The 12,520-nt window shown below is 34.7% G+C and overlaps 1 protein-coding gene across 4 annotated transcripts in view; it reads right to left on the bottom strand.

Annotated features, from left to right (window-relative positions):
* Window positions 1-12,520, bottom strand: part of PLCL2 (phospholipase C like 2) — a 109,417-nt gene that overhangs the window by 64,868 nt on the left and 32,029 nt on the right. Inside the window, exon 1 of one of the 4 annotated variants that reach the window (XM_027675354.1) lies at window positions 8,188-8,237. The exons of the other annotated variants lie outside the window; for them this stretch is intronic. The gene's annotated coding sequence lies outside the window, so the exon portion shown is untranslated. Of the gene's footprint in view, window positions 1-8,187; window positions 8,238-12,520 lie in introns of those variants that run through there. 4 annotated transcript variants of the gene reach the window in all.

The raw sequence follows: 12,520 nt of genomic DNA, 5'->3' as shown, positions 1-12,520 counted from the left end.
TTATCTGTATGTCGTCACAGCAGGCCAATATTTATAACATCGGTGACCTTCTGAAGCTTGTTTGATATAGTCATAACATTCACCTGGCAATCTTTTTTCTTTATTTAAACACAGTATTTAGATAAATTACTTCTGTTAAATAACAGTAATAGATAAATTGCTATTACAAACTAGTTTAAAGAATATCGCTTTAGTTCCCTTTAAAAAAATAAATAGACATTTCCTTCAGGAATGGACCACTCTCTACAAAAGCTTATTAATTGTGTATGCTGTTACACTTTTTGATATTTTAATATATTGCTGGTTAATTATTTTATTCATCATCCAATAACTGCCAGTGATGTATACATTTCTGATTTTCTTACTTTATTGAAATTACAGTAGGACCAGGAAGTCTTCGTGACAGTAGTCTAAATTCTTGTTTTACTAAGGAAATTCCATTCCTTATTCAAAACAAATTCCATATGTTTTGAAGCCAAGCTGTACAGCTACTAAACTTAAATGTGCACCACACATCAAGATTTAAGTACAGATTTAGAAGTCCCACTTTGTCTTACATGGAATAAACTAGACTGGTTTCTACAATTTCTATTTATAGCTGGTCATGAAAATCCACAAAACAAAAGGAAAAGCATTTCAGAAACCAAGATAAGTCTGAGAGAACAGGTATCCTATGGCTTAGGCAATACTATTCACCTTCCAACTAAAAGCTAGTAGTAATACAGCTCACTCTTCCCCTGAACTGCATAAACAAATAAATGCAAGGTGCCAACACTACTAAGTCACTTCCTGCTCAGGCTTCACAATTATGAGAGAGGGAGGGAAAGAAAGGGAACAAATGCTTCAAAATGAAGAGAATTATTCCTTAAAATGATGAGAAATTATAATTACCAAAACTCTGCGAAAGTATCAAACATTCAGCTGGTAATACTAATCCATATCGATATTCCATATGGGGGAAAACAAATTTTATTAATTAACTTCGTCATTTATTATTTACAAATTCATTAATTTTATTAATGAATTTAACCACTATATAAGCTACTTGAATACTGAAGAATTAGACAGAGAGACTTGTTCAGCTGACTATCCCACCATTGTGTAACTGATTTCTACTGAAGCTTTTATAAAAGAACCACTTGAGGCAATATTACTTTTGTCTCCAGTTACAATATTGTATCTTGGCGGCTTCTTCTAGAGGCCAACAGTGTGAAAGTACCTTGATCCACATCTCTTTCTTTTATATCTCATGAAGACAGAAGTCATTCTTCTAATGACTTAAATATAATTCTTACTAAATGAACTTAATTTGTTAATTATGTCATTAAAGTAAAAGTGGAAGGCATCATCAAATAATGGCTCATAATTTGGAACAGTGCTCACGATACCTTTTTAGGAATTTTCAAGCCACATAATTTCCAAGAGCATGAGATCTTAAAGATTTTTCTTATTTTTTATTTGGGTAATCCAAACCACCTTGATATAGCAATCTTAAACATAAACATAATTACTCAATATTTTTAGACATTGCATTGGCATGTAGACTTTGAGCCGCCTTTTGGGTATATTTACAGAGGCTCCTGGGACACAATTACCAGGGAAACCTCTGAGGTCACATAAGTTAACGTAAATTACAGAAGTTCCAGGAGACTCCAATTCATGTTAAAATTGCATGTACCATGCATGAATGCAGCCCACTGCACCCCACTGAGCCAGTACAGCTGCTGCAGCACTACAAGACAGCCCAAGTCCTATAGGCTGCTTCAGGGAGAATTCCTCTTAAAACTGATAGAGGAGGGCATGGGGAGGAAAAAAGTAATTCTTAGCCTCAACACACCTGAAGCCACATCTTGTCACATCCCCAGGTTCCACAACTGCTATAAGGCTCATGTTCAGTCACATTCCTGATCTTCCCAATCATGCTCACTCCTCTCCACTATCTCTTCCCATCTTTTACAGTCCCCACCCAACACCAGCAGTGATCCTACATAGCTCATGCAAATCCTGATCCTATCCTTGGCTTGCAGGGCTTTCAGACAGCCAAGAGACAGCACGTGTTGCAGCTCATATGGAATGACACCTGTGTGGAAAGGCTTGGCAATGCAGACCTGGTGCCTTCTCAGAAAGTCATCACTAAAAGGACAGATAGTGACTATGCTTTCCCCAAGTTACTGCAATGAAGAATAAACAGTGCATCTTTTTTCCACTCAACTGTAAATGTTCATGAAATCTAGAAGAAATAAATTACATCTGAGACATCTATCCTTTAGTCTCCTTTGCTAGAAATTAGCTAGTAGCAAGCAGATGCAGTAACTCACTCCCTCAGGACACTTGGCTGGAAAAATTATCTTCTCATAGAACGACAATGTATGTAACTTTTATAAATACAACTGGAAATCTTTGGATTAAACTCTGATATCAAGGTAATTAGTTTATTATATACCTCATTGACTTTCAGCCTTTTTTTTTTTCCTCCTAGCTAAGTAAGGAGATGCAATCTGTTTGGATCTCTGGATCATTAAAGGGAAAACACATAACACAGGAAACATTGTCTGAGCACTCCAGATAGGAAGCACATACAAAAGATCTGTCTCCTGCTAGATTTATAAAAAACAGATATCTTTTACAGGTGAGAAAAAACTACAGACTTGGAAAAAACACAGTAAAAGCTGTGATGTTTTCTCATTTATCAAAAATGTTCTTGTGCACATACAGTAAGTCACACTGCCACACAGAACCTTCTAATTTGTTTATTTTACTATAGCCACTCCTACATTTGACACTAATTTGCACTATTCTCTGAAAGAATCACAGCTTTATATTTACTTAATTTACAGACCTTTTGCTAAGATTTTTAATCAGCAACATAGAAGAGTATCCGTTCTTTATTATGTCTTAGTTTTGGAAGGAGACTAGCCAAGCCAGCCTGTAGTATAAAGAAAAAGCTTATTTATAGAAGATGGCATCAGTCAGTAAAAAAGCCAGTGGAGTTCTATTATCCATAAAATCTTTCAACAAAACACACTGAGATGATCAGTAAGAGTTCTAGCATTGTCCTCCAAGCTCAGGACTACAGACAGAAGAAAGCACAGCTCTGGAACCACTTTCAAAACAGCTGACCCCCTACTCCTCTTCACCACAGTGATAACAGAGGAAAAACTGATCATCACACTCTCCAATAACTAATATTTAAAAAAAACCCAAACCCCACAATATATTAAAAATTAAAAACTGATATAAAAAGATTGAAGATTCTCAGAGTTTTTCCATTCATTCAACAACAAAAAAGTAATATCCTTAAAATAAAATAAAAAACTACTCTGGTTTTCTTACATATTTTATTTTCAATATTAAAATAATCTCTTATGCAGAGCTTATTTATTAGAGTTAAAAACACTTCATAGTACAGATTCAAATTTCTGAAAGAGTAAAGAACCTGTTTTTACAGTGGAACCAAGCCATGACTCTAGGACATTACACATCATGGGCTATACTATATGAATGTAAGAGTATAATGAAACACCAATAATTCTACCTGGAAGGGGAGAGAAATTTAGGGAGTACTGGGTATGTACATGTATGTACATGTAAACACAAAAAATAAAAGAGGATAGGGAATAGCCATCTTCCAGTCTCACATATTTCTACTTTGAAAAGAAGCACAGGGCCCTGCATCCCACCAAATTTCACCACCTATATTACATCTCATGTACTTTCTTCAAATTAGCATTAATGATACATATATGGCCAAATGGGAATTTTATAGAATGCCTGCATACCATTCGTCACATGCAGATGTGACAATTTCAGAGCAACAGTCTTTCAAACTTAATCAAAACACACTTCAACCTGATTTTTCAGTGCTTTACAATTAGCAAGAATTGCCCAGATCTGTAAATTATGGGCAGTTTGAGTGCACTCAGTAATTTATATACATAAGCACTGTAAAAACCAAATTTGTAGAATTTGTAGAAACAATGTTTTCTAGAAACAAATGTTTTCCTTCCAATGAAACATGTTATTTGAATTACAAGTTCACCCACAACATCTGAGGCCCAAATGATGCATAAAATATCACATGCACTAGATAAGTGGGAAATACAAAAGAATAATTGGTATTCATTCTGAAAATTTATTCCAAAAAGGAATGAAAATTAAAACTGAATTATAAATGTTTATTTAGATTGGTCTCCAAGTATTACCCAAACATATTCTCTAATACTTTTTATCTGTACAATATATTCTCTACATTTTATAATAATGAAGATATGCAGTGTCATTCTGAGGAATAAGAGTCAGAAAACATTTCCAGGCATTTCCTCAGTTCTAAATGCACAGTCAAGTGATCATAGCTACAGACTGGAAGCAGAAACTCATTTGTTGTTGCATAAAGTGACATTCCCAACATTCTCTAAGTTTTGAAATTCCCCCTCCAAGAGTGCTGGTCTTTCACATTTCAATGTTAATATTTGTAGATACATTCAATTGCTATCAAGTAAGTAGCAAATTACTCTCAAAGGAACGTCCTGTACTTTTGGAACAAACATTTTGAAGGGTATTAGCAACACATTCTGACTGGAAAGAGGGAAGGATATTTTGATCCGTGTACTTCTGAAACACAGTTGTTTTCTAACATCCTCTAAAAGTGCCTGCATTTAGAAAGCCATAGCATATACACAGACCCATATCAGTGACTGATGTGGAACTTCTGTGATATAGGTAATTTTTGAATTCTGTATGCCTACTTGAATAACACATGACCTGATAGGTTTAACCTGAAAGAATTCTGCCTGTAAAAACAGACAAAAAAAGAAAAATTAGGGATGACTAAAAATTAGCTTATTCAGTTCACATAAAACAGACAATGCCAGCGATTTGAAGATCATGTCTGCTCTGCAACCCATCCTTGCAACTGATTCTAATCCTGTAAAGTCAACATCCACAAATAAGCAGAAACTACAGTGGAATGAGAAAGAGTTCCTTGAGGTCTTCTAGGAGCTACTGCAAAGCACGTGAAACAATTTTATAAAAAAAATTCCAAGCAAAAACTAAAGTTAAAACATTATTAGAAAAAAACTGTAACAACTTTTTTAATAAGAACTTTTTATTCCAAAATTTATGACATTTATACTCAACCCTGTCTCTAATTCCCCTAACAGAAACCTTCGTAGCTTAAGCACTCTCTAACTATTAGCTGCAGAATAGCATCCAGATTTCCCTTTGTTGATCTCCTTTCAAATCAAGTGCTAAAATCAAGTATTCTGGATTTGCAGTGCAGTGCAACTAAGCTGAATTTGACTCAATATTAAAATTACAGCTAGTAGAACTAGCTTGTTCTGGCCATTTTTAGAATATAATTGGTGATCCTATTGTTCACAGTCTCCATGGACTTCCTTATATAACTTTGTAGGAAACTGAATCTAGTATGTATGAGTTTTATTTCATGGATGGGTTTTTTCCCTTGCAAAAATCTTCATAGCATGCATTGCAACAACAGTAATCATGATGAAGGAAGCCAAAATTATTCATCATTTCCTAAACACTGCTTTGTAAAATTCTACAATTCTCTACTTTCCAATATTATAAACCAATTGCTCCTAAGAAAACAAGAAAGGGTGAAACCAATTTTTTATTAATTCAGTGATAACATGAAGTTAGAAAGCAAGTTCTTTAGTAAATAGCAAAAATGTGTTTCTTCCTCTGCTAATGCTATTTTAGATTGCCAGGAAGATTACCACCCATTTTGCAAAAACTAGCAAGCATTTTTCATTTAAAAGTATTTGTCAAGTCCTCAACCACAAGAGCCTCTAACTACCACTCATAAGGTCACTGATTGCACCGCAAACATTAATTAGTCAACCACTGCAATAAAAAAATAACAAAAAAAAATCAGCTCTTAGAACATGTATTTTAATTTTACAGCCTTTACAAAACATGTTTACTAAAATTAGCTTGGCAAAGCACTGGGCCAAAAAGAGTTTAAGTACAGTTTATTCTCTTTCCTGTTGCAGCTGTTTTAAGCATAATTAAGCTTGCAGGGTGTTCAACTGTGGCATCAGGATTTAGAAAGGATGCAGAAGATCACAGGAATGCAAAATATATTCAAGTACAAAACTAGTCAGAGTCAGGCTACAGTTACAAACTACAGTTCATGAAAAAACTTATATAGCTTCAGTAGTACAAGAGTTACATTACTATCACTTATCAACAGTCAAAAGCTCCCCTAACAAGAAAGTAAATTGTTATAGAAGAATGTCAAGCAGAAATTTATGACCAACTGACAACTGAAGCACAAGAGAAGTTACATAAGGTCTTGGCATTCTTTTAAAAAAAGGCTTTTTATCCTTATTGATGTAATTAACTTTCTTCCTTCAGACACAGATAAGTCTGTATTTTAAACTAACTTACTCTAAGAACACATAACTATGTAGATACTTTAAATAGTCACCTAATTGTCTGTCTTTCCCTCTTACAGTCTTTCTCACTTATAGCTTTTAAATGTATTAGCCTATCTTAAAGAAATCTGAAAAACAAGACAGATATATCTTCACATCATTTTATTCCAGTAGTTTTCCTAAACAATGGTGTGAGGAGGGAGACGCAAAGTGAGACTCGAAAAAGTGGGCAAAATTAAGCTGCTCATCAAAACCCATCACCCAGTTGGCCTACGCAGTTGCCTCTTCAAGAATGTGACTTAACATGAGAACTCTATTGTCGTTATTGTAAACTTCTTAGTTTCCCAAAGATATTTATCAAACATTACAATTATTATTGTAAAGTCTTATTTTTTCAACTACCTATAAAACACCTTGTGTTCCTCACTAGAAAAATGCACAGAAGTCAAGTGTTCAAGAATCTCAAGATCTGCATTGAATCAAATGTCTTAGATTCAGAATTTCAAACAAAAGTATATTCTACCTTCATCTTCAGGTTCTCAGGACAGCAAAACCATGGCTGCTGACTTGGCAAACTCCTACAAATCCATTTTGGCCCGTGTCTCACCTTTAGACCCAAGGGATTACATTTCCGATTTCATCTTCTCCAAAATGGAAAAACAGCATTTAAGGACTAAAAATCTGTGTTTTGACTGAAAAACTGTTTCATTAACACTGTGACTTCCAATTGCCACATTTCTTTTGCTGTAGACAAGGGCTCAAGCACTCAATGAGATGTTACATAGTCTACCACTACTGATAAACACCCTACAGCTGGATTTAGGATCTTAAAGTTCTGGTATACATAGTTAATCCACTCTGAAACTCAAGTAGTTGCAGCAGATGGTAATCAGAAATCTCTCATCAGCCCCAGAATACCCTCATGGTATATCATCCTATAAATAAAGCATATCGCCTTCCCCCTGGGCTGTAGAACTGATTATGGAACATCAGAAATTTCTCTAGATTATAGAATGTTCAGGAAGATACTATGCTGCAAAGGCTCACATCTCATAATTTTTGAGTGGAGTATTTTTATGATGAAATCAATGCAGTTTGTAAAAATGTCTGATTCATTTGAAGCTTATGCAATTGCAATTTTACACAAGAATTTCTAATTTATAAGTGCAGTTTTTAAAGCATGTTTTGTCTTACTATGTGCATATTTTGAGTTTTACAGAATTGCAGTCAGCTAAGAATAAAAATAATGAAAACTGATGACCTGATTTGGTTTGCAGAATAAATTAGCTCTACACATTTAAGAGCTAGTGCTACTTATTCAAGGCAGAAAATGGCACATCTGAGGTTTGATCACTGTTTATAGGTAATGAGATATATTAAAACCAATTATATTCTGGTTTCTTTCCAGACATCTTCAAGAACAATTCAGCATAAGTCCCTTAACAAAGAATCAAGCATCATTACTTCTGACTTCATTCTTATTTGGGAGGGGAGAAGGGGTAAGCTGGCTCCAAACATAATAAGTCACTATACTGGCTGTAGCTTTTACAAGTTTCCTATTAATTTCTATCCTTCTTCTGCACATACAAATGTAGAGAAACCTTATTCACGTCCAGCGCATCTAAAAAATAAAACCTGAACGAAAACTTGCGTCACAACACTATGAAATCCTCTCTCAACCTTACCTCCCAAATATCAAAAAGTAGTAATTATTTCTTCCCTTAAAATAACAATTTGCAAATGAGAACATCATGTTCTGAAAATTTTGGGAAAAAAAGTTATTTTTAATTACTTCCTGAATGTGGCAAAGTCAACAGTCTTTGTTATCTCTCCTGGCAACCTGTTGCAAGTTCTGGGATTTCCTCGGTTGTAGGGACAAAAAAGGAACTTTGTTTTCATCTACTCTTATATGAGGTCATAAAAGTTTACCAAATAAGAACAACATTGGCATCAAGAGTTCTTGTTGATCAGGAATGTTATTTCTTGAAATGTGAAAAAATGCAGACTCATCTTTTGGTGTATGTTTACATTTGCAAAGAAAAATTTCCTCAGACAGCCGAATCCAACAGATTTGAATGCTGCAGCAGAATGCAATCCCTATCAATACTTTACAATCACATGAAATATTGCAGAATACTTCCGAAATACTTTATAACCAAGTGAACCCTAACATGACATCTGCATTAGAAATTAATTTATATCATTTTTCTCAGAGATCTCTTCTCCCAACCCACACTTGTCTATACAGAATGTCAACAGACTTAGCTATTCAGAAACTTCTGATTGCATCAGCAGCACAGTCAAGTACCCAGATAAACATAAGTAATTGAAGTAATAATGCTTATTAAGCAATCAGTAGCTCACAAATTTCACTTTCAGTATTCCACCACCTAGCTTTACTGACACAAGGGCAGCAGCCACAATCAATGTATGAAAACAACTACGTTCTTTTTCTAGTGATACAGATCCTAATGATCTGATAGACAAAAAGTTATTAGATACCAAGGGTTATGCAAGTCTTTCAGATATTGGGGTAATTCAGACAACTTTCAATGCCAAATGTGGAATTGTTTTGGTTGGGAGAGGAAGAAATTACTTCCTGTGACTACTGACAATCAAACAAACAAAGTCTTCCTGCTTCTTAGTAAAGCAGTGAGAAATGAAACCACAACATGGTATAAATGGTTAGATGTTTCCCAAAATACCTTAGAATGTTAACACCAGTTAAAAAATAGTTTTCAAGTTTTGATTTTTTTAATGAAGCTATTTAAACAACTGTATTGTTTTGAAAGTTTTCTATTACAGATCTTATTAACAATGGTCAACACTGATTTATATTCATTATACTTGGGAACTTGAAAGTCAATTTCATACCCATTTTTCTGTCATTACACTGTATATAACCTTGCCAAATTCATGTCCTTATTATTATTACCTTGTGATATATAACACTAGAATTTTCTACTTACAAAGTCCTCACTGAAGGAGGATATTCTATATGAATAGCAGGAGCAGCTTTGAAAACACTGCCTTATCCACAATCTACTTGCAGTTTTGTTTTAACCACGTATACACTAAAATAAATACAAGGAAATTGATATCAGTAGAAGAAATATAAATGTTTTTAAGTTTTACTAAATTATAAAATCTAGATAGTACACTTACATAAACATATTACAAAAACAAGCTGCTAATGTCAGTGCTGCATTCTGTGCCTATCATTATTTACAACTGGTACAAGCTGCTGGTTTGTAATTAACTAATTTCTGTTAGTTAGACACTCACACTTCTAGCTGCCATGCCATAAAATCTAAGCAAATACTAACAGCTACTGCAAGCATACTAACTACAGAATTATCTCAGCAAATTTATTCTGCTCTTGTGTGAGAGATTAAAAATGTTTGCACACATTTAGCTAATTCCTGAAGGCCAGCAGTAGGAAGAGACATAACCTCTACACTGTCCTTCAATGTTTAAACAGAAGTGGACACAAAACTATGTCAGTTAAACAATTACTACAGTATGTTGTGATACTGCCTAGAGGCACAGTTAGGAAAGGCACCTGAACATAGTTGTCAGAAACTGTCAGAGTCTACAAAAATAAATCAAGAGTCCATAGGGTTTGCTCTACAGTCTATAAACTGCTAAACATTAAGCCTAAATGTGCCATTAAAGATCAGGAATTTTATCATACATTGAGCTACCAAATCTTTCAGTATTAAATCATGTACAGGTATACCTGTCATACCCATCATACCCTTTCACTGCTGTTAGGGCACACGGAATGAACCTCACAGAGAGAATAAGACAGCATTTGTAATTAGCAAGCCTTGAGGGTATCCCACTGGGAGTGGTAGAACCTAGGGAAAGCATAAATAAAATAAAAGAAAAATGATGCATAGAGAAGTGAGGGAAACAAGAAGATATTGTATCACTATAGCAAGTGGTGTGATGAGAGCAACCAGAGGAAAACAAGCAGCACTGGTGAAGTAGAAGGCAAAAGCCATATTAGTTTTGTATGTTTCGGGATTTTTTGATGGGGTTTTTTTTAAGAAATTAAGACTGGATTTTGTGCCAGTTGATGAAGATTGGGAAGTTCTGCTTGACCCACAAGACCATGGAACTGGAGGAAAAGGCAGCCTGAAGAAGCCTTCACATGAAAAAGAGGAGAAGAAAGAAAAGAAGTGGTGACTTCTCAGCAATGTTTCACATGGTAACTACCCTAACCTTTGGGCCACTTAATGAAACTCAATCTCAAGAATCTGTGTTCATAGGACAGAGATAATACCCTTTCCTCACCACACAAGTCCCTTGCAAGGTAAATGCACTAGCCTTAGAATGATGCCGTGCAGGTGCATTCATAAATGGCAATACAGAACTACTTTCACTCTTACTCCTTCGCGTAAGGATATTAATTATTGTTAATAGCATTAATAATGATTATGCATTACTAATGATTATCATTAGTAATCAATAGTTCTGAACATCTGTATCTTAGCTCAGCAAGTCTGCAACTAAAGAAGATTAAAATTTCTTTTTTTTTCCTTTCAGAGGTATATTTACACTGTGACCAAGAACAGACAATATTAGGGCAGTCACTTGGCTGCCATGGCCTGCTACTGTCTCTGCAGAAGTACAGATCTTTATACAGAAAGATTCTCAAAGTGGTCATTCCATCTGTGTATTTCTGGAATCTTGTTTTTTATGAGTTATATCCAAGCAACTTAAGAATCACCTATCTATTTGCAAGCTTGAGTGATTTATCTATAATTTTACTATGTTTTATTAATGTACTTCTCCTGCCTAAATATTACAAGCACTCTGATAAAAGTTCATATTAAATGGAAAAGTTATATTTTTAATTTCAAGTGTCTTCAAACTATATACACCTGCAACTTAGAGAAATGGCTTTGCTCATGCCACCTTCTTTGAAAACAAAGGACTGAAACTCATCTGCAATTTTGTTATTGTTTCTGACTACAAGTCAAACACGCAGTGCTGACTTGTAGTCAGCTGTCTTCAGAGTCTAGATAAAAGTTTCCTTCCACAGGTAAGTTTAATAAAGTGAAAAGGGAGCCAGCTACTCAGAGTCACATCCTTGGAGGCAATGCAGAAAAGCATGACAATTATCTCATTGTTTAGAATTAGTAAACACTACCTTTCAGGTCAGATCTTATTCTGAGAACAGCACATGAAGAAATTCTCCAACACCACACAGGAAGTTAATTTTTTTCTTTTACTGGTATGACCCTTGCACTAATGTGTTTAACACTGAGCCATATAACAGCTGCTTACTTCTGCTTTAGTGAGTGCAAAGTGCCATATCAGTAAGGTTTGGCTTCTTCATTTCCACGCTCCACCAAAAAAAAAAAAAAAAGGCCAACTGGCTGTTTAACACTTGACAACATCTCACATATCCTTTCTACCTTCATCTATTAAACATTATCTTTTCTTTAAGCTTTAAAGCATTTTTTAAAATTGTATTTTATATGGCAGAAACTAGGAACATAGTAACAGATATCAGTACTAGAATCCAGCAAAAGTATTAGATTCCGCAAAGGGACTTTTTTCCCCACCATTATTCCCCAGCTTTTAAATGGATGCTAACTAAGAAGTATGCTCTTCCTACATTCTGCTTAACTTTGGCAAGTTTTATATGTTAAATTACAACAAGTAAGGTGTGAATGTAAAACTGCCAAGCAAAAAAACTATAAAAATACCCACTTCAAACTACTGTTTTTAATATACAATATCTTTATTCCAATATTAACAATTCTAGTACTCTTCTATTCCTAAACCTTAAAACAAGAGCAGTTTCTCCCTCCAGTTTGAAGATAGCAAGTTTAGTAGAACAAATATGCCTAAGACTAACAAACTTTATTTAAAAATGCCCTAAACAAAAAAAGCAACTATTTGGCATTTTAGCAACAGTTGATCAAAACTTCTTTGATAGTGGGTGTAAGCACAGCTATCCCTTCTCTGCAACTTCTATGTGGTGTGAAAGAAACACAGTCTGCAACTCATGCTCTGTCCTTCTACCACTACTGCAGCTCGAAAGAAAACTGGCCAGAGGATAAATCCGCCACTGTCTTGGCATCGCTTCCTCCTGTTTGTAGTATTAATAC

Source organism: Neopelma chrysocephalum, unplaced genomic scaffold, assembly GCF_003984885.1.
Source record: "Neopelma chrysocephalum unplaced genomic scaffold, ASM398488v2 Primary Assembly neopelma1_26, whole genome shotgun sequence".
Classification (NCBI taxonomy): Eukaryota; Metazoa; Chordata; class Aves; order Passeriformes; family Pipridae; genus Neopelma; species Neopelma chrysocephalum.
This window is presented reverse-complemented; position numbering and strand designations above follow the sequence as displayed.